The following is a 24,902-nucleotide window of genomic DNA, read 5'->3' as shown; positions in this document are numbered from 1 at the left end:
TATTCACACTTACTAATGCCTCAACAAAAAAGTTGGGGTACAAGAATAAATCAGTGGAATATATGGAGACAATCTTTTATAATATTTTGAAATATAATTTATAAATTTTATTTTTCTATAAAAATTATAAAAAATAAATTCTGAAATTACACATTATAATAATTTGCTTTATATTTTGTAAGGCTAAATGTAGCCCAAATCTATAAATATGGTATTTGCTAATTAATCTGACCCTATTAAAAATGAAGTTAGTAGCCTCTCATCCTTTAATTGGACAGGCCAAAAAATAGAACCAATTTAAAAAGCTAAAATTTCTGATGGTGATTGATTTCTTTATTTTAAAATATCAATCAGAGGATCAGGTCTAGTGTTTTGGATGATTTTGTTTAATAATGCTAGAAAATGATCTTTCAAAGTAATAGCTGGTAAATATAAGTTTTTAATATTTGCTTATCTTTCTCCTGGCATTGGTCTTGTATCTTGCATGGAAGGAATTAAAACGTTAAAGGAACTGGAGAGCCCTGCAATAGTGATTTTACCTGAGTGAATGAGTACAGCAGCACCCTACCTCTGCTGTCAGACAAGTCCAATCCTTTATGCTAGTGAAAGTGGTTGCTTGTGGGATGACATCCACATATTGTGGGATGGAGACCCAAAATTTCTCTGGGTCTTTGGGTTAATGAAATAAGATCATCAAGCAGGAACCCCCTCCCTTTACACAGAAAGAGTTGCTTAATATTATCTCCTATTTTGTTTTTTTACTTCATTTTTGTGATAATCAGTATAAAAATTATTTTAGATATATTTCAGAGAAGATATTCTTAGTCCAATTATTCCTAAAAAACACTTTATGTTAATGTCTTATACATAATATTAAAAATATTTCCAGTTAATTATGTATGTTGAATTGATTTCTCTCTTAGCAAGTTGGCAGCACATACATACACATCACATACATGCACACACACACAAATAAACAAGAAATCAAACCTTAAAAAGAAAATAAATTTTGATGAAGGAAAATAATTCAGGAAGACCTATGATTTATCATATGCCAAAGACAGATGTCAAACAGAACATGGATTTGGCTTACAGAAATAAAATGAAAGTTGACCAAGGTCAAATATGGCAAAGATATGCTGACCATTGACTCCTTCCAAAAGTGTCTGAGGGCTAATAGGGGCTCAAGAAATGAACAAATGAACAAATGTAAGTGGAGGCAATTCCTTATTGGAAAAAGACAATATACAAAACTAAATGTTTTAATTTTGTTTTCTCCTTGGTTTTCTTGGCCTGATCTTCTCTACAGCCATGTTTGTGAAATTTCTTACCAGTTGTGCCTACTAGCTATAATTGAGTTTACTGTATATCACTTTAGCAATAGGAACTATATTATTTTTTATTTTAATGTAGGTTCTTTTTATTAGTATTTTATGAAATGCATGTTGTTTGTATTTATGAAATGCATATCTTTTTAACTTGAAAAATAAATCACACTTGTTTCAAATGATGAAAAATCTAGTCTGCTTTTAGTGAACATGCATAGAAATAGCTTTATTATCCAATATTTAGGATAGGAGAGAAGTTAAAAATATTTACTACAAATGATGGTAATAATTTTTTATAAGGGATATGTATCCTTCTCCATACTACAACTGACATTTAAGTAGTAATAGTATAAATTTGATGGAGAGATTTTCACAATATAACTGAAACCTGCAATTAATCTTCTAAAGTTTAAATAAACAAATCCTGTGGCATATTTTACAATTCTTTTCTATTTGTGGGTTATAAAAGTAACCAACACAAAATTAAGTACTGAAAACATACTACCTCTATTATTAAAAACTTTAAAGTTTGACTCCCATAGACATACTTGGAAATTTTCTTGATTAAAACTAAATAATTCTTAAAGTATAATATATTTTTTGAATGATTTGGGCAGTTTATTAAAAACATTAAGATTCTGCCTGAATATGAAAATAATGAGGTGAAAACATTTATGTAACTATTTAAATATTTGAAATTTCTAATACAAAATTATAACTATAAAATATCTTGGATATTATTTTTTTAATTATTCAATTTAATAACACTTTCAGTCATTCATTTATATTAGTGCAAAGTAGTTTACTTCAATTTTTAAATTCCGGTTAGCCATTGTTTTTGTTTGATCAAATTATTTTTAATTTTTTTTACATTCTATTTTAATTTTTTCTGTTTTACTAATTGTATGTTTGCACTATCCATTTTAATATGCATCATTAAGTTATCACAATCTACCTAACACCTGATTTTAAGTTGTTTTCTAATGATTCCAATATCTGGGTTATCTTGGAGCCTATTTTGATGGTGCTTTATTTTTAATATTTTTATTGTTAGTAGGAATGGAACAGTAGTTACATTTTCCTACTTTTTACACTTTTTATTTTGTTAATTTAATATTTGACATTGTGGATACTATAGTCTAAAGAGCCTGAATTTTGTGTTTTTTTTTTTTTTTTTAGGTATTGTGTATTGTTATGACAGGTGGTAATATTATTGATGAATCTTCTTCATCTATTCAGGTATGTTTTTATTTTTGTTAAGATTGATCACTTTCAATTTTGTCTTATAAATAGGTTGTAACATAGAACTTAGATTGTTGCCTTTACTTAATTTGCCTTTTGCTTGTCACACCTGAATGCCTGAGATGTTAAGCAAGTTCTCTTCCCTTTTTACTAGCATGGAACTCCAAGGTCCCCATTACTACATGAATCCTGGTATTTCTGTTATCTGTCAGTTGCATAGTATCTTCTTTCTGCTAATCTGAATCTTTCCTGGTACATACAAAACCTACCTCTTAATCACAAACCACAGGAAGCTTAAACACAGATTTCTACCATTCCTCTTAGAGAATTCACCTCTCTAGTTATCTGTCCCCAAGATCCAGGAACTTCAGTGATCCTGAACTATAGTCTCTGCCTGTTCAGTTAAACTCAGCTCTACTTGGACTCTACCTTCCTATCCAGCCTGATGGGCAGAAAGCTAGGGCAAACATGCATTCACCTTGTGTATCTCTCCTCTATTGAACATCATATTTATTTATTTTTTTTGGCTACTGCCAATCTTTTTAAACAATTGTCTCATGTATTTCATGAAGTTTTAAAGTTCATTTCACCAGGAGACTGTGTCTTATACCAGTCATTTCATTAGGGCTACAAAGTATAACACCAATGATCCAGTATGTTTTGTTAAATAAATATACATGTTGCCTTCTGAAAAAAAATATTAACCTTGACTTTATTCTGATTTTCAAGCTTTACTTTGAAGTCCAGACATTCTTCAAGTTAATGTCTTAAAAATTTAGTATTCACTGGGGAGTACATGATTATAAGAGAGATTATTTATAATATTTTGAGTGACAAAACATGACATGTGATATATCTACCATACTATTCTCAAAGTGCTTTCCTCAATTTTATATAAGAAAGATTGTTTCAAAGACTGTCCCGTTAGGAGAAGTTATTTATAAATTTATTAAAGCGTCTTAAAAGCATGTTGATTTGTGAGGTTTATTGTCAGAAAAATGGAGCTTCAAATAAGGAAGGAACAATGGAACGAACTCGGTGGCACTGAGTTAGAGTTGGATATGAATATGAATAAGTATATGTGGTTACAGAGACATATAACTCTGTAAGGATATGTGTTTATGTGAGGGCCAGTATGCATACATATAACCTCTTCCTTTGCTGCAAGGGTTTAGAAGTAATGATACTCAAACAGCAACAAACATGAATAGTGCCTAGATAATGGTTTCTAAATACGAACTTCCAACACAAGAGAAAAGTTAATAACCAAATGATTGATTGTGAGGTTGAATTATATAAAATACAATTTTAACCAACATAATGACGTTTTAGTCAACTCAACAGTGGACTACATGTATGAAGTGGATTCTATAAGATTAAAATGGAGCTGAAAATTCGTATCACTCGATGATGTTATAGTTGTTCTGTCATAGTAACATGTTACTGACATGTTTATGGTGATGCTGATATAAACAAACCTACTGTGCTGAAAGTATAGCACATACAATTCTGTACTTGACTGATAATAAATGAGTATGTTACTGGTTTCTGTATTTACTTCACTATATTTTGTATCAGTACTTTAGAGTGTACTCCTTGTACTTATTTAAAAAGTAACTATGAAACAGCCTCAGGCAGGTCTTGTAGGAGGTATTCTGGAAGAAGGCATTGTTATCATTGGAGATGACAGTTCTGTGCCTGTTATTGCCCATGAAGACCTTCCAGTGGGCAGGATATGCAGGTGGAAGGCAGTGATATTGATGATCCCAACCCTGGGTAGGCCGAGGCTAATGTGTGTGTTTGAGTCTTACTTCTTTTTTTTTTTTTTTTTTTTTTTTATTGCATTTTAGGTTTCGGGGTACATGTGAAAAACATGCAAAGTTGTTGCATAGGTGCATTCATGGCAGTGTGATTTGCTGCCTCCCTCCCCCTCACCCATATCTGGCATTTCTCCCCATGCTATCCCTCCCCGACTCCCCCCCCGCTGTCCCCCCCACTCCCCTGCAACAGACCCCCGTATATAGTGCTCCCCTCCCTGTGTCCATGTGTTCTCCTTGTTCAACACCCTCCTATGAGTGAGAACATGTGGTGTTTGGTTTTGTGTTCTTGTGTCAGTTTGCTGAGAATGATGGTTTCCAGGTTCATCCATGTCCCTACAAAGGATGTGAACTCCTCCTTTTTAATGGCTGCATAATATTCCATGGTGTATATGTGCCACATTTTTCCTGTCCAGTCTATCATCGATGGGCATTTGGGTTGGTTCCAGGTCTTTGCTATTGTAAACTGTGCTGCAATGAACATTCGTGTGCATGTGTCCTTATAGTAGAACGATTTATAATCCTTTGGATATATGCCCAGTAATGGGATTGCTGGGTCAAATGGAATTTCTATTTCTAGGTCCTTGAGGAATCGCCACACTGTTTTCCACAGTGGTTGAACTAATTTACACTCCCACCAACAGTGTAAAAGTGTTCCTATTTCTCCACATCCTCTCCAGCATCTATTTTCTCCAGATTTTTTAATGATCGCCATTCTAACTGGCGTGAGATGGTATCTCAATGTAGTTTTGATTTGCATTTCTCTAATGACCAGTGATGATGAGCATTTTTTCATATGTTTGTTGGCCTCTTGTATGTCTTCTTTTGTAAAGTATCTGTTCATATCCTTCGCCCATTTTTGAATGGGCTTGTTTGTTTTTTTCTTGTAAATCTTTTTTAGCTCATTGTAAATTCTGGATATCAGCCCTTTGTCAGATGGGTAGGCTGCAAAAATTTTTTCCCATTCTGTTGGTTGCCGATTCACTCTATTGACTGTTTCTTTTGCCGTGCAGAAGCTGTGGAGTTTGATTAGGTCCCATTTGTCTATTTTGGCTTTTGTTGCCAATGCTTTTGGTGTTTTGGTCATAAAGTCCTTGCCTACGCCTATGTCCTGAATGGTTTTGCCTAGGTTTCCTTCTAGTGTTTTTATGGTGTTAGGCCTTATGTTTAAGTCTTTAATCCAGCTGGAGTCAATTTTAGTGTAAGGTGTCAGGAAGGGGTCGAATTTCTGCTTTCTGCATATGGTTAGCCAGTTTTCCCAACACCACTTATTGAACAGGGAATCCTTTCCCCATTGCTTGTTTTTATCAGGTTTGTCAAAGATCGGGTGGTTGTAGATATGTTGTGTCGCCTCCGACGCCTCTGTTCTGTTCCATTGGTCTATATCTCTGTTTTGGTACCAGTACCATGCTGTTTTGATTACCGTAGCCTTGTAGTAGAGTTTGAAGTCCGGTAGTGTGATGCCTCCTGCTTTGTTCTTTTTGCTTAGAATTGACTTGGCTATGCGGGCTCTCTTTTGGTTCCATATGAAGTTTAAGGTGGTTTTTTCCAGTTCTGTGAAGAAGGTCATTGGTAGCTTGATGGGGATAGCGTTGAATCTGTAAATTACTTTGGGCAGTATGGCCATTTTCACGATATTAATTCTTCCTAACCATGAACATGGAATGTTTCTCCATCTGTTTGTGTCCTCTCTTATTTTGTTGAGCAGTGGTTTGTAGTTCTCCTTGAAGAGGTCCTTTACGTTCCTTGTTAGTTGTATTCCTAGGTATTTTATTCTCTTTGTAGCAATTGTGAATGGCAGTTCGTTCTTGATTTGGCTATCTTTATGTCTATTATTGGTTTATAGGAATGCTTGTGATTTTTGCACATTGATTTTGTATCCTGAGACTTTGCTGAAGTTGCTTATCAGTTTCAGGAGATTTTGGGCTGAGATGATAGGGTCTTCTAGATATACAATCATGTCGTCTGCAAATAGAGACAATTTGACTTCCTCCTTTCCTAATTGAATACCCTTTATTTCTTTTTCTTGTCTGATTGCTCTGGCTAGAACTTCCAGTACTATATTGAACAGGAGTGGTGAGAGAGGGCATCCTTGTCTAGTGCCCGATTTCAAAGGGAATGCTTCCAGTTTTTGCCCATTCAGTATGATATTGGCTGTTGGTTTGTCATAAAAACCCTTCAAAAAATCAATAAATCCAGGAGCTGGTTTTTTGAAAAGATCAACAAAATAGACAGACCACTAGCCAGACTAATAAAAAAGAAAAGAGAGAATAACCAAATAGATGCAGTAAAAAATGATAAAGGGGATATCATCACAGATGCCAGAGAAATTCAAACCATCATCAGAGATTATTACAAACAACTCTATGCACATAAACTAGAAAACCCGGAAGAAATGGATAAATTCCTGGACAGTTGCCTCCTCCCAAGCCTAAACCAGGAAGAAGTCGAAACCCTGAATAGACCAATAACAAGGTCTGAAGTCGAGGCAGCAATTAAGAGCCTACCACCCAAAAAAAGCCCAGGTCCAGATGGGTTCACAGCCGAATTCTACCAGACATACAAAGAGGAACTGGTACCATTCCTACTGAAACTATTTCAAATAATCCAAAAAGAAGGAATCCTTCCCAAATCATTTTATGAGACCAACATCATCCTAATACCAAAACCCGGCAGAGACTCAACAAGAAAAGAAAATTACAGGCCAATATCCATGATGAACATAGATGCAAAAATCTTCAATAAAATACTGGCAAGCCGATTGCAACAGCACATCAAAAAGCTTATCCACCATGATCAAGTAGGATTCATCCCGGGGATGCAAGGCTGGTTCAATATACGCAAGTCTATAAATGTAATTCACCACATAAACAGAACCAAAGACAAAAACCACATGATTATCTCAATAGATGCAGAGAAGGCCTTCGACAAAATTCAACAGCCCTTTATGCTAAAAACTCTCAATAAACTAGGTATCGAGTCTTACTTCTTAAGAAAAATATTTTAAAAGTAAAAAAAAAAAAAATTAAATTTTATAAATATAAAAAATCTTAAAACATTTTGTTCACCTGTATAATGTGTTCATGTTTTAAGTACTATTACAAAAGATTCAAAAAGTTAACAAAATGAAAGTTTATAAAGTAAAAAATTTACCAAAAAGTTAATTTATCATTTTTTAAAAAGTTTTTATAATGTAGCTTAAACATTCAGTGTCTGTAAAGTCTACAGTAGTGTACAATAATGTCCTATGCCTTCACATTCACTCACAACTCAGTCACTGACCCAGTGCAATGTCCAGTCTGTCAAGCTCCATTCACACTAAGTGCCCTGTAGAGATATACCATTTCAAATCTTTTATACCATATTTCTTCCGTTTCCCCCTATTGAAAGATGCAGAAGCAGGGGTTGTCACACCATTGAGGGATCCCCAGACAAAAGACTCTGACTATTTTATAGACCTTGGGGTCTGAGGGAGGGGAAGGAAGAAAGGGTTAGAAGTGAAAAAGTACTCAATTGTCAGAGTGGGCAAAAGTGTCTTGAACATTTCCCCACTGCACTGATAAGAAGATCTTGGCAGAGACACCTAAAGAAGACTTCTGTCAATGATCTAAGATAAAGAGATGTAGAGATGAAGGTGCTAGTGGTAGGAATGAGAATGTTCTAAGCATTTGACTTACAGAAGGGACAGTCCTTGAATGAAACTCCCTTCTGAGACTGCAGTGCATTGTCTGTGTCCCAGATTTGTGTGGTGAGGGTAGCTTTCCCCAGTGAGGACTGCCTGGTAAAGTCTTTGCAGTGCAAATGATCAAGACTGAAAAATTGCAAACAGTTTCTTAACAAGGAGCTACTGGTCTCTTCAATGTTAAAAGGGAACATGAACCAATCAGAAAGAGTTCTTCATGTATAACCATGGGACGAAATAAAAACAAAAACCAAAGAAATTTAAAAAAATAGTATTGGGTGGCTCAAGCCTGTAATCCCAGCACTTCGGGAGGCCGAGGCGGGTGGATCACGAGGTCAAGAGATCGAGACCATCCTGGTCAACATGGTGAAACCCCATCTCTACTAATACAAAAAATTAGCTGGGCATGGTGGCGCGTGCCTGTAATCCCAGCTACTCAGGAGGCTGAGGCAGGAGAATTGTCTGAACCCAGGAGGCGGGGGTTGCGGTGAGCCGAGATCGCGCCATTGCACTCCAGCCTGGGTAACAAGAGCGAAACTCCATCTCAAAAAAAAAAAAAGTGTTGGATAACTCAAAGAAACAGAAAGTCACCATTAGAACATGTCAGCAATAATTGCTGCATGTTAGAATTAATGGATGCTTGGATACAGCAACAGAGTAGTTGATCTTATAGCTTAACATTCTCCAAGGATAAGAGCCTCCTAAACTACCTGCCCCAACAAAAGCAGGAGAGAGGCCCTCTGCTGCTGGGAAGTCTTTACCCCAACTGGATCCTCCAACACTGTAAGAATCTCCCATCCTCAACACAGTTTCCATCCCAGAACCCCCAAGAGGTTGAGAGAATTAAAGAGCCAGAACTTGTCATGTGTTAACAAAAAAGTATACTGTAATCAGGATAAATTACCAATATTACTCCTACTGATAGGTAGAACTTAAAGGAGAAACAAGATATTTGCAGCATAGTCCACATAGCATCTCCCATAGACAATTTCTTTTTTTTTTTTTTTTTTTTGGGAAAAACCAATACATTTCATTTTCCTTCTCAACATATACGAATTGTAGATTCATCTCCTATGAAAGTTTATTTATTTTATTATACTTTAAGTTCTGGGGTACATGTGCAGAATGTGCAGGCTTGTTATGTAGGTTTACATGTGCCATGATGGTTTGCTGCATCCATCACCCTGTCATCTACATTAGATATTTCTCCTAATACTGCCCCTCTCCTATCCCTCCACTACCTGCTATCCCTCCCCTAGCTCCCCACCACCCAACAGGCCACAGTGTGTAATGTTCCCCTCCCTGTGTCCATGTGTTCTCACTCTTCACTTATGAGTGAAAACATGCAGTGTTTGGTTTTCTGTTCTTGTGTCAGTTTGCTGAGAATGATGGTTTCCAGCTTTATCCATGTCCCTGCAAAGGACATGAGCTCATCACTTTTGATGGCTGCATAGTATTCCATGGTGTATATGTGCCACATTTTCTTTATCCAGTCTATCATTGATGGGCATTTGGGTTGGTTCCAAGTGCTTGCTATCATGAACAGTATCACAATAAACATACATGTGCATGTGTCTTTATAATAGAATGATTTATAATCGTTTGGGTATATACTCAGTAATAGGATTGCTGGGTCAAATGATATTTCTATTTCTAGATCCTTGAGGAATGGCCACACTGTCTTCTACAATGGTTGAATTAATTTACACTCCCACCAACAGTGTAAAACCATTCCTATTTCTCCACATCCTCTCCAGCATCTGTTGTCTCCAGATTTTTTAATGATCACCATTCTAACGGGCATGAGATGGTATCTCGATGTGGTTTTGATTTGCATTTTTCTAATGACCAGTGATAATAGCTTTTTTTCATATGTTTTTTGGCTGCATAAGTGTCTTCTTTTGAGAAGTGCCTGTTCATATCCTTTGCCCACTTTTCGATGGGGTTGTTTTTTTCTTGTAGATTTGTTTAGGTACCTTTTAAACTTATATTTTATTATTTTTTATACCTATGTAATTTGATGTTAGCTCTCTCTGGGAGTTGGAGCTTAATTCACCTCTCCTGAAGAGTGAGCTGGACTTAATGACACATTTCCAATGAATGTAGAAGTACATATATGTACATATGGAATGTAAAAAGAATAATCTAACAGGCACTTTGTTAGTCCAGTGTTTCTATAACAAAATAACTGAGTGGATAATCTATCAAAAAAAAAGGAAATTCATTTCTCACTCTGGAGTTCAAAGCCCAATATCAAGGCACCAGGAGGTTCATTGTCTGGTGAGGGCACTGTCTCTGCTATCAAGATGACACCTTGTTGCTGTCTGGAGAGGGGACAAATACAGTGTCCCCATTTCACCTGTGGGGACACTGTATTTGTCCCCTCTTCAGAGTACAGGAAGGGCACAAGGTGTAAATTCACTTCCTCAAGCCCTTTTAACTCATTCATGTGATAGAGCCCTTATGAACTAATCACTTCTCATGGGCCTTATGTCTTAATGCCATAACCGTAGGGGTTAAGTTCCAACATACAAAATTTGGAGGGTACATACATTCAAAACATAACATCTTCCTTACCATGTGATCGAGTTAGCACCACTATTAAAATTCATGACATCATGCTCCTTGTATCATTTAAAGAGAAAGATAATTTTTCTGTGTGAATTTCAAAAACAAAATCCAAAACTTTAGTCTAGTGAGAAAAATATCGTACATATCTAAAGAGATTTATACAAATTAACCAATGCTATTCAAAAGTGTCAGGGTAATAAAAAATACTGAAGGACTAAGAAACTGTCATAGACTGGCAAAGATGAGAGTCCATCAGCTTTTCTGTGTATTCAAACAACTAAGCACAATATAATATCCTGGGTTGGATACCAGTTAGAATAAAAATAGTGGAGAATCTGGTGAAATCCAAATAAAGTCTATAGTATAATTAATAGTATGTTAATAATAATTTATTGCTTTGGTAATACCATGGTTAGGAATTTTTAGGAACATTCAGGAAAACAGGTAAAGGGTATACAGGAATTCATTGAGGCTCTTTTACTTTTCAACAAATGTTAAATTACTTAAGAACAAGTTTAAAATAAAAGCATATTGATTTAAAAAGGAAAGGATGTTCTTTGATTTGTAAAATCTTTTATATTCTCAGATTAATGAGTAGTCAAACTGACACAGGTATATTTCCACTTTCATATCTTTCAAACATTGTTCTTCATTTTTCTGGAAACTTGAACTTATTATATTGGATTTGAGATAAAAGTTGCCGACCTATACCATTTGATTTTCAACTGTTTTCCTTTCTCTGATAGTATTATAACATTCTCCTTAATTCTCCGAAAGTTACATTAAATCAACCTTTTATATTCATCATTCATGAAATTAACAATGTTGTGTTGAGATTATTTCAGTGTCATTCACTAGACACAGAAAAGTAGAAACATAGCCCATGACCCTAGCAAGTCATGTGCATAATGAATTATAAGATTCATTATGTAATTGTGGTTGGTCATAAAGAGGGAACACAGGGGTTCTATTTATTGAACAGATGTGTTTCAGGAAAATCTTCAGGAGATGTATATTCAATCTGATTCAATGCACATCTACAAAAATACTGATTTAAAAATTAATAAAAATATTTTTTGTATTTTTACTTTTGCACATCTTTTCCATGTAGTTTAAAATTGTTTCTTTTTTGACTAATTTTTGAAACAGAAATAGGACATATATATATATATAAGCAGGTGATTATATTTGAGTTGATAAACATATATGTGATAACAACTCTTTCAAGCATGTGCATACTGATTACACATTATATTGATTTATTCTTATTTTCCCATGCTTTTATATACTATCTTTGGACATGGGAAACTAAATAACAACAACTAAATCCCATAATATCAATTTTAGTATCCATTATGTGTATTTACTTCAGATTGTGAAATATCAAAAAGTTGTACTTCAATCCCCAAATTATTACTTGGAAATTGAAATAGAAATCCAAACAAACAACAAAATGCTGAAAGGTAGAGAATATAATTGCAACATAAATGTTTTCATTTGCTGTTTTAATTCAGAATACAAAATGTATTACAAGAGTATATTTTGATTACTGAGAGCATTTTGGAATATCTGATTTTCATATTTAATTTTTTCTGTTAGATTCAGGGCATACATGTGCAGGTTTGTTACATGGGCAAATTGTATGTTTCTGAGGCTTGATATATGAATGATCCTGTAACCAAGGTAGTGAGCATAGTATTTAATAGGTAGCTTCCCAACCCACACTAGCTTTCCCACCCTCCCTCTTCCCCTTCAAGCCGTCCCTAATGTCTGTTGTTCCCTTTCTGTGTCCATGTGTATTCAATGTCTAGCACCCACTTATAAGGGAGAACATGTGGTATTTGGTTTTCTGTTCCTGCATTTATTTGCTTAGGATAATGGTCTCCACCTGCATCCATGTTGCTGCAAAAGACATGATTTTATCTGTTTTATGGTGGCTTAGTATTCCATGGTGTATTTGTACCATATTTTCTTTTCTTTTCTTTTTATTACACTTTAAATTCTGGAATACTTGTGCAGAAAGTGCAGGTTTGTTACATAGTTATATATGTGCCATGGTGGTTTGCTGCATCCATTCTCCTAATGCTATCCCTCCCCTAGAACCTCACCCCCTGCTATTCCTCCCCACCCCCAACCCTGACAGGCCTCTGTATGTGATATTTACCTCCCTGTGCCCATATGTTCTCATTGTTCAACTCCCACTTATGAGTGAAAACATGCAGTGTTTGGTTTTCTGTTTCTGTGTTAGTTTGCTGAGAATGATGGTTTATAGCTTCATTCGTGTCCCTGTGAGGGATATGAACTTATTCTTTTATACACCATAGTATTCCATGGTGTATATGTGCCACATTTTCTTTATCCAGTCTAACATTGATGGGCATTTGGGTTGGTTCCAAGTCTTTGCTGTTGTGAATAGTACTGCAATAAACATACATGTGCATAGAATGATTTATAGTCCTTTGGGTATATACCCAGTGATGGGATTGCTGGGTCAAATGATATTTCTATTTCTAGATCTTTGAGGAATCTCCACATTGACTTCCACAATGATAGAACTAATTTACACTACCACAAAGAGTGTAAAAGTATTCCTATTTCTCCACATCCTCTCCGGCATCTGTTGTTCCTGACTTTTACATGATCACCATTTTAACTGGTCTAAGATTGTATCTCAGTGTGGTTTTGATTTGCATTTCCCTAATGATCAGTGATGAGTTTTTTCATATTTTTATTGGTCACATAAATGTCTTCTGTTGAAAAGTGTCTGTTCATATCCTTCGCCCACTTTTTGATGGGGTTGTTTGTTTTTTTCTTGTAGATTTAAGTTCCTTGTAGATTCTGGATATTATTCCTTTGTCAGATGGATAGATTGCAAAATTTTTCTCCCATTTTGTAGGTTGCCTGTTCACTGTGATGATAGTTTCATTTGCTGTGCAGAAACTCATTAGTTTAATTAGATCCCATTTGTCAATTTCGGCTTTTGTTGAAATTACTTTTGGTATTTTAGTCATAAAGTCTTTGCCTGTGCCTATGTCCTGAATGGTATTACATAGGTTTTCTTCTATGGTTTTTATGGTTTTAGGTCTTATGTTTAAATCTTTAATCAATCTTGAGTTAATTTTTGTATAAGGTGTAAGAAAGGGGTCCAGTTTCAGTTTTCTGAATATGGCTAGCCAGTTTCCCCAACACCATTTATTAAATAGGGAGTCCTTTCCCCTTTCCTTGTTTTTGTCAGGTTTCTCAAAGACCAAATGGTTGTAGATGTTTGGTGTTATTTCCGAGGTGTCTGTTCTGTTCCAATGGTCTATATCTCTGTTTCGGTACCAGTATCGTGCTGCTATGGTTACTGTAGTTTTGTAGTATATTTTGAAGTCAGGTACTGTGATGCCTCCAGTTTTTTTTTTCTTCTTAGGATTGTGTTGGCTGTATGGGCTCTTTTCCGGTTCCATATAAAATTTAAAATAGTTTTTTCCAATTCTGTGAAGAAATTCAGTGGTAGCTTGATGGGAACAGCATCGAATCTATAAATTACTTTGGGGATTATGATCATTTTCATGATATTGATTCTTCCTATTCATGAGCATGGGATGTTTTTCCATTTGTTTGTGTCCTCTCTTATTTCCTTGTGCAATGTTTTATAGTTCTTGAAGAGGTCCTTCACAGTCCTTGTAAGTTGTAATAAGAGGTATTTTATTCTCTTTGTAGCAATTGTGAAAGGGCATTCACTCATGATTTAGCTCTCCATCCATTACTGGTGTATAGGAATGCTTGTGGTTTTTTCACATTGAATTTTGTATCCTGAGACTTTGCTGAAGTTGCTTATTAGCTTAAAAAGATTTTGGGCTAAGACAATGGGGTTTTCTAAATATAAAATCATGTCATCTGCAAACAGAGATAACTTGACTTTCTCTCTTCCTATTTGAATACCGTTGTTTCTTCCTCTTGCCTGATTGCCCTGACCAGAACATCCAATACCATGTTGAATAGGAGTGGTTAAGAGAGGGCGTTCTTGTCTTGTACCAGTTTTCAAAGGGAATGCTTCCATCTTTTGCACATTCAGTATGATATTGGCTGTGGGTTTGTCATAAATAGCTCTTATTATTTTGAGATATTTTCCATCAATACCTAGTTTATCGAGTGTTATTAGCAGGAAGGGGTGTTGAATTATATTGAAGGCCTTCTCTCCATCTATTGAGATAATCATGAGGTTTTTGTCACTGGTTCTGTTTATGTGATGGATTACATTTATAGATTTACCTATGTTGAACCAGCCTTACATCCCAAGGATAAAGCCAACTTGATGATGATGGATAAGCTTTTTGATGTGCTTCTGAATTTGGTTTGCCAGTATTTTATTGAGGACTTTTGCATCGAAGTTCATCAGGGATATTGGCCTGAAATTTTCTTTTTTTGTTGTGTCTCTGCAAGGTTTTGAAAACAGGATGATGCTTGCCTCTTAAAATGAGTTAGGGAGGAGTTCTTCTTTTTCTATTGTTTGGAATAGTTTCAGAAGGAATGGCACCAGCTCCTCTTTGTACCTCTGGTGGAATTAGACTCTGAGTCCATCTGGTCCTGGGCTGTGGTTGGTTGATAGCCTATTAATTTCTGCCTCAATTTCAGAACTTGTTGTTGGTTTATTCAGGGATTTGACTTCTTCCTGGTTTAGTTTTGGGAGGGTGTACGTGTCCAGGAATTTATCTGTTTCTTCTAGATTTTCTAGTTCATTTGCATAGAGGTGTTTATAGTATTCTCTGATGGTAGTTTATATTTCTGTGGGATCAGTGGTGATCTCTGCCTTGTCATTTTTTTGTGTGTGTATTTGATTCTTCTCTCTTTTTTTCTTTATCAGTCTGGCTGGTTGTCTATTTTGTTAATCCTTTAAAAAAACAGCTTCTGGACTCGTTGATTTTTTGAAGTGTTTTTTGTGTCTCTCTCTCCTTTGATTCTACTCTGCTCTTCACTATTTCTTGTCTTCTGCTAGCTTTTGAATTTGTTTGTTCTTGCTTCTCTTCTTTTAATTGTTATATTAGGGTGTTGATTTTTTATCTTTCCTGCTTTCTTCTGTTGGCATTTAGTGTTATAAATTTCCCTCTAAACACTGCTTTATCTGTGTCCCAGAGATTATAGTACATTGTGTCTTTGTTCTCATTGGTTTCAAATAACTCATTTATTTCTGCCTTAATTTCATTATTTACCCAGTAGTAATTCAGACACAGGTTGTTTAGTTTACATGTAGTTGTGCAGTTTTGAGTGAGTTTCTTAACCCTGAGTTCTAATTTGATTGCACTGAGGTCTGAGAGACTATTTGTTATCATTTTCTTTCTTTTGCATTTGCTGAGGAGTGTTTTACATCTAATTTTGTGGTCAATTTTGGAATAAGTGCTATGTGGTGCTGAGAATAATGTGTATTCCGTGGATCTGGGGTGGAGAGTTCTGTATATGTCTATTTCTTCTGCTTGGTCCAGAGCTGAGTTCAAGTCCTGAATATTCTTGTTAATTTTCTGTCTTGTTGATCTGCCTAATAATGACAGTGGGATGTTAAAGTCTCCCACTGTTATTGTGTGAAAATCTAAGTCTCTTTTGTAGTTCTCTATAAATCTGAGTGTTCCTGTATTGGGCACATATATTTAGGATAGTTTGCTCTTCTTGTTGCATTGATCCCTTTACCATTATTTGATGCCTTTCTTTGTCTTTTTTGATCTTTGTTGGTTTAAAGTCTGTTTTATCAGAGACTAGGATTGCAACCCCTGCTTTTTTCTTTTTGCTTTCCATTTGCTTGGTGAATCTTCCCCCATCCCTTTATTTTGAGCCTATGTGTGTCTTTGCTCCTGAGATGGGTCTCCTGAATATAGCAAGCTGATAGGTCTTGACTCTTTATCCAGTTTGTCAATCTGTGCCTTCTAATTGGGGTATTTAGCCCTTTTACATTTAAGGTTAATATTGTTATGCAGGAATTTGATCCTGCCGTTATAATGCTAGCTGCTTATTTTGCACATTAGTTGGTGCAGTTTCTTCTTAGTGTTGATGGTCTTTACATTTTGGTTTGTTTTTGCAGTGGCTGATACCAGTTTTTTTTTCCATATTTAGTATGTTCTTTTCTCCTCTGCTGAAGTATAGTAATTCTCACCACCTACTTCAAAGTATGGATTAAAGAACAACAGGAGCCAGGCTGTTAGCCTTTGGGAGGCCAAGACAGGCAGCATGTTGGGAGGCCAATCCCAGCACTTTGGGAAGCCTAGGCAGGCAGATCACTTGGGGCCAGGAGTTCTAGACCAGCTTGGCCAATATGGCAAAACACTGTCTCCACTAAAAATACAAACAAGAATAAAAAGAAGAAGAACCTGGCATGGGGGCACACTCCAGCAATCCCAGCTACTATGGAGGGTGAGGTACAAGAATTGCTTGAAACCCACAAGGCAGAAGTTGCAGTGAGCCGAGATTGTGCCACTCTGACTCTGTCTCAAAAAAAATTTAAAAAAGAACAACAAGAAAATGTGTAATTCCTTCAATAACAGATTTTTTTCATGTAGCAAAGTACAGCAAAAAGCATTTTGTGTATCTAAAATTAATGTTTTAGCAAATATGTATTTTATAATTATAAGAGACTCTTTTAAGCTCAGTTATTTCATTTTAACATAATTTAAATATGAATTCATATATTTACATTTAGAATAAATGACATGGAAATAACATTTTTCTGGATATCAGAAGAGCAAGAAAAATATTTCACTCTTGTTATACAGAAACTACTTTTAAAATATCTAAACATGCTTCCTTATTTGTAGATAGTAAGAGATGTACTTGTATTTATAGCAGTTACATCCAGTGAGAGAATAAAATATCATTTTGTGGTGAACTATAGCCTCTATAGCACCGGCACCCAGAAAGATTACTTTATATTTCCTTTTTACATGATGTTTCACATGTTTCTCATGTTTTCTTTTAAAGTTTTAGTTTTAACTAATAGTATTGTAGATTTTTAAATAATTAGTTAACCAATCCACTTATGGAAAGGTGAGAAGCAAGCAAAGTTGATCTAAAGCTGGATATTGACAGAGCTTTTAATAGACAACTTCAATACAGTTGCCCAAGACCATATTCATAAAAATTTACAGACCTGGGATTCAAATGCAGACTCAGAGACCACGGTATTCATATTTTTCACACTATAATTGCTTACTTCTTACAGTAAAATGAATTACTATGGAGACCAAGCCAATGGGGAAAGCAGTAAGTTAAGGAAAGGCCAACTTTCTGAGAGAATGAAAAAGAGGAATTTTCTTGCCTACCTTCTTAGACTCACTATGGACTGAATGCATGCATCATTCTTCTTTCGATTCCCCCACAATGCCCAGTGCCCAGGACATAGACTCACTATGGACTGAATGCATGCATCATTTTTCTTTCGATTCCCCCACAATGCCCAGTGCCCAGGACATTGAATACACTCAGTACTATATATATATATACACATATATAGTATGTATATCTATATACACATATATATATACACACATATATAGTATGTATATATACACACACATATATAGTATGTGTATATATATACACATATATATATACACACATATATATTTAATGAATGAAACCACCTTTCATTCATTAAAATGAAAGGTGGTTGAAAGAATGCCACACTATTAATCATGGTTACCAGAGGACAGTTTAGGATAGATTCTTGACTTTGCTCTGTCAGGGCAAAAGATAGAGTATGTAATAGTACTATATCTTATTTCCTGTAACATGGGGAAAAGCTGCTACTATTGTAGTTTGAAAGCTGATCCTTTATTTAGCCCCCCTTTTCTCTTTGTGTGGATCCCTACATTTGGATATATATTCATAACTTTAATTTACACCAAGAATGATATTTTATATACCAAACCCAGCTATCTTATAGATTTAAGGGTCATGCTGATTTATATTGTTTTCCTGATAATTTCTTTAAATAATTTAGACTTGGAAACATATCAAAATGCTTCTCTACTTGTCCCTGGTTTTAGCACCACAGAGCTACATTTTAAAAACTTAATCCCCAAAATTCCATAGACATCCCATAATATGTCCAAGATACATTGACAAACGAAAACATAAAATTGACCCTGGGTTTCACATATGAAAAGCGTATTTCACTGTCAGAATGTACCTCCTGGCTGGCAAAGAGTAAGTATAATGAGCTTCAGTTAAAAGGTATTGCAAAGAACATCCTGCCTGTTAATTTAAGCAATCCGATAAACTGGGCTGTCTCCTGCAAGGTGAAGGACACGTCAGAAACCTTAATGAACATCTTTCTGAATAGCAGTTACAAGCTTAGCTGCTCACCATGGAAGACTGATTAAGTTAGGGAGGATATTACCTTTTTATCCAGTCTTTCCTCTCACATACTTTGCCACTAAGATTGAACTAGCAAGTGTCTGCAGTGCAAAGATAGCATTGCTCAAAGCATCTGTGTCCTGTAAATCCAGATAGAATCACTTATCCTAGAAGTTCTTTATCTAAGTTTTTGCCAATGACTATACAGTTGTCCTGTACATACAAGTAATTATTACAACACATTTAAATCAATGGAGAAAGTGATGGAAATTATTCTTGGATAAAATTATATTTCAAAGGAAAGAATGATTATTTGTGTATGAATAATCATTTGAGTGTGAATTTCTATTTCTCATTAGGTAAGTGAGGATTCCGTTATATTCAGGAAGAAAGAAACTCAATTATCTTTATAAGTTTTACCCATGTTTGAATGTTTCATATTTAATAGTTTATGATATATACATTTTAAACAATCTCACTTGCCAAATAAAATCAGAAAAAATGATAAAATCATATTACAAATTAGTATACATGTTGAGCCTACAGAACAATAGAAATTTAAATGTTGTCTGATGTAGTTTCGTTTATAGGGCATGTTCATTATTATCAAATAAGCTTTATTAACCTATTTACAGATGCCTCTCTGCTAACCTTGATCAGAGCTGAACCAAATTAATCCTTCTAGTAATTGTGTAACCCCAGAGAAATAGTAAAACAAGCAACAATTGCCTATAAACTACTATTAAAATTGAACCATATTGATACTGAAACAACTGGCATCCCCACATTTCCTGTTCAAAGGAAGAGCCTCTCTCAAAGCAAGGAAGGCACTAACCATTATTTCATGTCAAATGTTTGCACTGATGGAAATAATAGACACTGGGGACTCCAAAAGTAGGGAGGGTGGAAGTGGGGATGAGGGTTAAAAAACTATTGAGTACCATGTTTATATTTGGGTGATATGTGCATCAGCAGCCAAAGAGCCAACATTATACAATATACTCATGTAAAAATCCTGCACATGTATCTCCTGAATCTATAAGATTTTTTTAAAATTACCTTTTATATAGTGTTTTATATATTAAACACTATAAATGTAAGCTAAAATATAGCTTAGTTTTTCAGTTTTTCCATTTTTTTGTTTATTTTCACTTATAATGAAATTGTACTGCTTATATTGAATAGATTTCAAGGTTCTTTTCAAGGTTAGACTGCTATTTACTCATACAACAAATAGCATTCATAATGTGGTGGGCCCTGTCCATGGCACTAAGAATATATCAGTTCAAAAAATAAACAGAAATTTACCCCATCTCTACTAAAAAATACGAAAATTAGCTGGGTATTTTGGCGTGTACCTGTAATCCCAGCTACTCAGGAGGCTGAGGCAGGAGAATCGCCTGAACCCAGGAGGCAGAGGTTGCAGTGAGCCGAGATCGCACCATTGCACTCTAGCCTGGGTAACAAGAGCGAAATTCCGTTTCAAAAAAAAAAAAACCAGAAATTTATGTCCTCATAAAGCTGTTCTACTGAGGGAAAAGATATTATCTACAAGTTATTAAAATATAGTAGATGAAATGAAAATAATTTAAAAAATCAACCAAAGCACAAAAAAAAAACCCAGGAAGACAAAGGTCTGGCAAACATTGTCATTTAGACAGAGTAAACAAAGAAGATCTCACTCTTACTTAGAGCATGTGCAAAGTCCCTGAGGAGGCCATATGCTAGGCCTGTTTGAAAATCTGCCAGTCACGTAGAGAAATCATCAGTTGTTGCCTGTTAGGTTCCCTGAAGGCAGAGGCTGAGGGTGAATTGGAGGTGCAGAATATATGTTAGAGATTAATACCCATTAAGTGATAGAAGAAACAGCATTAAGCAAAGAAAAAAAGATAAACTGCAGTAGTCTGACAAAGCCTCCCCCAATTTTGGTGGGAACTCTGAAATGTGCATATTCCTGTTATAATGATCTCCATATCTCTGAAATATGTAGGCTTTTATTTGTCATTGGTTGTGGGATGCCCAGGGAAGGGTGTGACCTTGAGTAAGATAGCATTCTGAACGTGAGACAGACACTGAAGGATCTGAGGATGGCAGGCTGCTTTCTAACCACACAACCCCAGAAGCTAGGCAGATTTCTTCCTGGAAGGGAGATCTGGATAGCTAGTCCTTATGTCTCCCCAACAAATCTACTACCAGTGTAAATTAAGGGTTAGCATAGACATTATGTCACCTGTTCCTTAGCCATTGTTACATTGCCTCTCTATTTTAATTTAATCTAGAATTTTGCTAAAAACAGAAGTTTCCTAACTAGGTCTTTATATAATAATATCCTGCATTTTACAACCTTTTGGCAAACTGTTGCTGAATTTAATAGCATAGCCATTCTATGCAGTGTTTTTTTCCCCAACCTTGTGTTATTACTAAACCTAGCAATGTTTAGTATCTCCAATTTTAAGCTAAAGAGGCTTTTTGAATCATTAGAATCTCAATTATGTGACATCAGTTTTTAGGACTTGCAATTTCAGCATTTGATTTTACTTTTTCCTTGTATGAATATGACTCAAATTTGAAACATGAGAAGTTTTAGCATTCTTTAGTGTCTTAAATGCTTGTTTGGAATTCTTATTAGTGAGTTTACATCTTGCTTTGATTTCTTTTTTCAAATATACCATTACTACATGTTTTATTCTTATCCTGGTAGTATATTTCCCTTTAATCTATCTCTTGTGATTTGACTTTGTAATATTATACTAGAGTGAATATACAATTGTTTGAGTCCCATTTTATATATAATTTTTAAATTTTTTCTAATTATTATTGAAAGAATACATGGGTCATATTACACATCTGCCATTTCTTCAACTAATATAAGGAATAATTGTTGATTTTTAAAAAAAATTTTGAATATTACCTATAAAACATGGGGATACTATAGGAAAAAAATCTTAAGTATAATGAAGTAGAGACACTGTAAAAATGAGGCATGTTGGGGAAAATACTACTGAAGAAAAGAGTGATAGTGGCTTTTTAGAGTGGATCAATAGGAGACATATTCCTTAAGGTCAAGTGACTGGTGAATTATTAATGTAGTTATTAATGTAGGAATTTTTCACTTTGATAATATGTTAGTTTTCTATCATTGTTCAGTATTGTGCCATGTGATATATGAATTACACACCACCTCTGGCAAATATCTTTCCCTCATAAAAAACTGTGAGAAAATGGAAGATAGCAACCTCCTACAACAAAACTTTCAATCCTCCTAATATTAGTACACATTGTGTCACTCTTTCCTCTGTCAAAAAATATATTACCCTTATATTGAAAGGCAACACCATCAAAAAAATAACTCTTTTCTGCCTTTTCAGGAAACTATGCTTCTTCAGGTTACTAATATTTGCACATCTATTTCTTCTGCTTTTTCTAATATAATGCATACTATTTAATATGCACTGATCTAGAACAAAGAGTAAATATGATTAAAAAGAGACAAAAACAGGGAGAGGCAAAGTCCCTATTCTCATGAAACTTTCTTTTAAGTGAAATAAACACATAAAATACAGATATATTATTATAGCCGCACACTACACTGGGGATTGAAATAGGTTGGTAGGATTGTGTGTGAGTGGAAGGCCTAAGTAAAAGGTTGATACTTAGATGATTATGTGAATATTGCTGCTGTCAAAAAGAAGAGAGAAATGGGTCCTTGGGTCTAGCAATACATCTTTTCAGGAGTGGTTTTAATTATTTGAAGGCAGAGAACACCACATATACATGCTTATGTTATCTAAAGACGAAAGAAAAGTTAAGTATAAAAGAGATAAAAGACACTTGGAAAGAAAGCAAGAATTGAGACACAATTCTAATGAGAAGAATGTTACTTGTGTCGAAGCAGGTATTCTTTGAACAGCGTTGTTCCTGATTCCTCACTAAATATTCATCAATCATGTATCAGTTTCAATTGTTTCCACAGATTATGTCAGATTCCTGATTCATAAGCATTAATACATCTCTCTGCATTTTACAAATACTGTGAATTAGTAAACTATCAAAGCAACACATAGATAATCACTAAGTCTATAAATAAGGTATTGTTATTCCTCAGGGAGACATCTCTATTTTCTACTGGTCATCACCTTAGAATCTTAAAATTAATCTCAATATTTATTAGTATTTTCATTAGTATTTTTAAATAATGAGTCTCCTTTAAAGTAAGAATTAATCCTCTCAATTTTACTTAGAAGATTAGTCTGATATTCCAAAATTATTTGGGATGGGTGGATTAAAAATCAGTCTCTAATGTAAAGAATTTTAATCACAATATTGTAATCAAAATTATGCACAATCTTATATGATAAAAGTAACCAATATTTAACATGTGAGTACCTTGTTGGTAAAAACAGGTCAATGTTCATACAATAGTATCTGATAAACCATGAAAAAAGGATCCATGCAAAATCTAAATATTTTAATTGCAACATCAAAAATTGTTTCCATTTGTAAATGTTTATTCCTAACAACTTTGTCTTATAAAAGGAAGAGTGAAAAGAATTGTAGTAAAATTATCATATCAACACTTTACAAAAATTTCTATTGGCCAACTAATTGAAAAAGGAGAAAAAGATTTTAAAAACCAAAAATGATAAGAAGTAAAAAGATATTAAAAACCAAGAGTGATGAGAAGATTTTTGGTAAGCAGATATTTTATTTTTTAAAAATAGACTCAGCTTTTCCTGGTATTGGATGACTATAACGTATAGAAACTACTCCAATGCTGGTCAAAGACATAAACAGAATTTCAAGACATTTTATTAAAGTATTGGAACAAAAATAAGTTTAAAACAATGCCAACAGCTGAAATAATTGCATTGAAATGTAGTTTTTCAAATAATGTGGGCATGTTCACACTTTGCAATCAAACACACACACACACACACATACACACACACACACATCTTCAACACATTAAAGTTTTTAAGTACTAATTTGCATTCCTCATCAAACACTTTGTAAGGTGCTGATCCATACATAGTCACTGCAGAAGGATGCTGATGCCATAGACTCCATCAGGAAAAATAATGTATTAAGTAATTTGTAGAAAATACTGCAAATACAATCTTATCTCTAACCTGAAAGTTACACGATTCCCATGAAGTATTAAAAGATACTACCCAGATTTAAAAAAAAAAATTGCTTGGGGAGGGTGGGGAGGGATAATGAGGGGAGAAATACCAGATATAGGTGATGGGGGCATGGAGGCAGCAAACCACATTGCCATGGGTGTACCTATGCAACAGTCCTGCATGATCTGCACATGTACCCCAGAACCTAAAGTACAATTAAAAAAAAATAGTGATGTGATTTCCTGGGTGGGAGTGTATGTCATTTAGAGTTGACATTTTGGCAGGAGGCTGTCTGAAAAATTAAACAATTCTTTTCCATTTGTAATTCTCTCTTTTTCAGGAGAATAAATAGAAATTCTTAAATCTACCCATTTGAGATTATGTCATTCAGATCCAGGTAGTAATTGATTAAGATACATTTTTGCCCATTTTTAAAATGAGAAAGACCAAACTAAGAACAAGTAAAAACAAGAAAGTATATATAAAAAAAATTAGGATGGGCCAGAACATATTTAGGCCAAACAATTTAGAGCTATTTCAAAATGCTGGAACCCAGACCTTAATAACCAAGAGATACTGGTCAAATTCTATGGTCTAGCTGCATCACAGCACCATTATATGCAAACTGAGGTCACAGTAGTTGTATAATATCTGTGACGTGATGACAAAATAAGATAATGCATATAAAGAACAGTGACAGAGATGGTAAATTCTCAAGAACTAATCCCCAAAATTGTTACTAGTTATTACTATTACTACATTTTAGATTTATATTCTGAGGAAGATCATTTGTATTTATCATTGTTGTTATCAA

General features: G+C 34.7%; 1 long non-coding RNA gene across 1 annotated transcript in view; it reads left to right on the top strand.

Annotated features, from left to right (window-relative positions):
- Positions 1 to 2,505: 2,505 nt before the first annotated feature.
- Positions 2,506 to 24,902, top strand: part of LOC135271622 (uncharacterized) — a 151,668-nt gene continuing 129,271 nt past the window's right edge. Inside the window, exon 1 of the long non-coding RNA XR_010339747.1 lies at positions 2,506 to 2,567. This is a non-coding gene — a long non-coding RNA (uncharacterized LOC135271622). The remainder of the gene's footprint in view (positions 2,568 to 24,902) is intronic.

The sequence above is a fragment of the Aotus nancymaae genome, unplaced genomic scaffold, assembly GCF_030222135.1.
Source record: "Aotus nancymaae isolate 86718 unplaced genomic scaffold, 86718_ANA_hifiasm-v0.15.2.pri h1tg000088l, whole genome shotgun sequence".
In the NCBI taxonomy this organism is placed as follows: Eukaryota; Metazoa; Chordata; class Mammalia; order Primates; family Aotidae; genus Aotus; species Aotus nancymaae.
The sequence above is the reverse complement of the archived record's forward strand: the minus strand, read 5'-3'. Positions and strand labels throughout refer to the sequence as shown.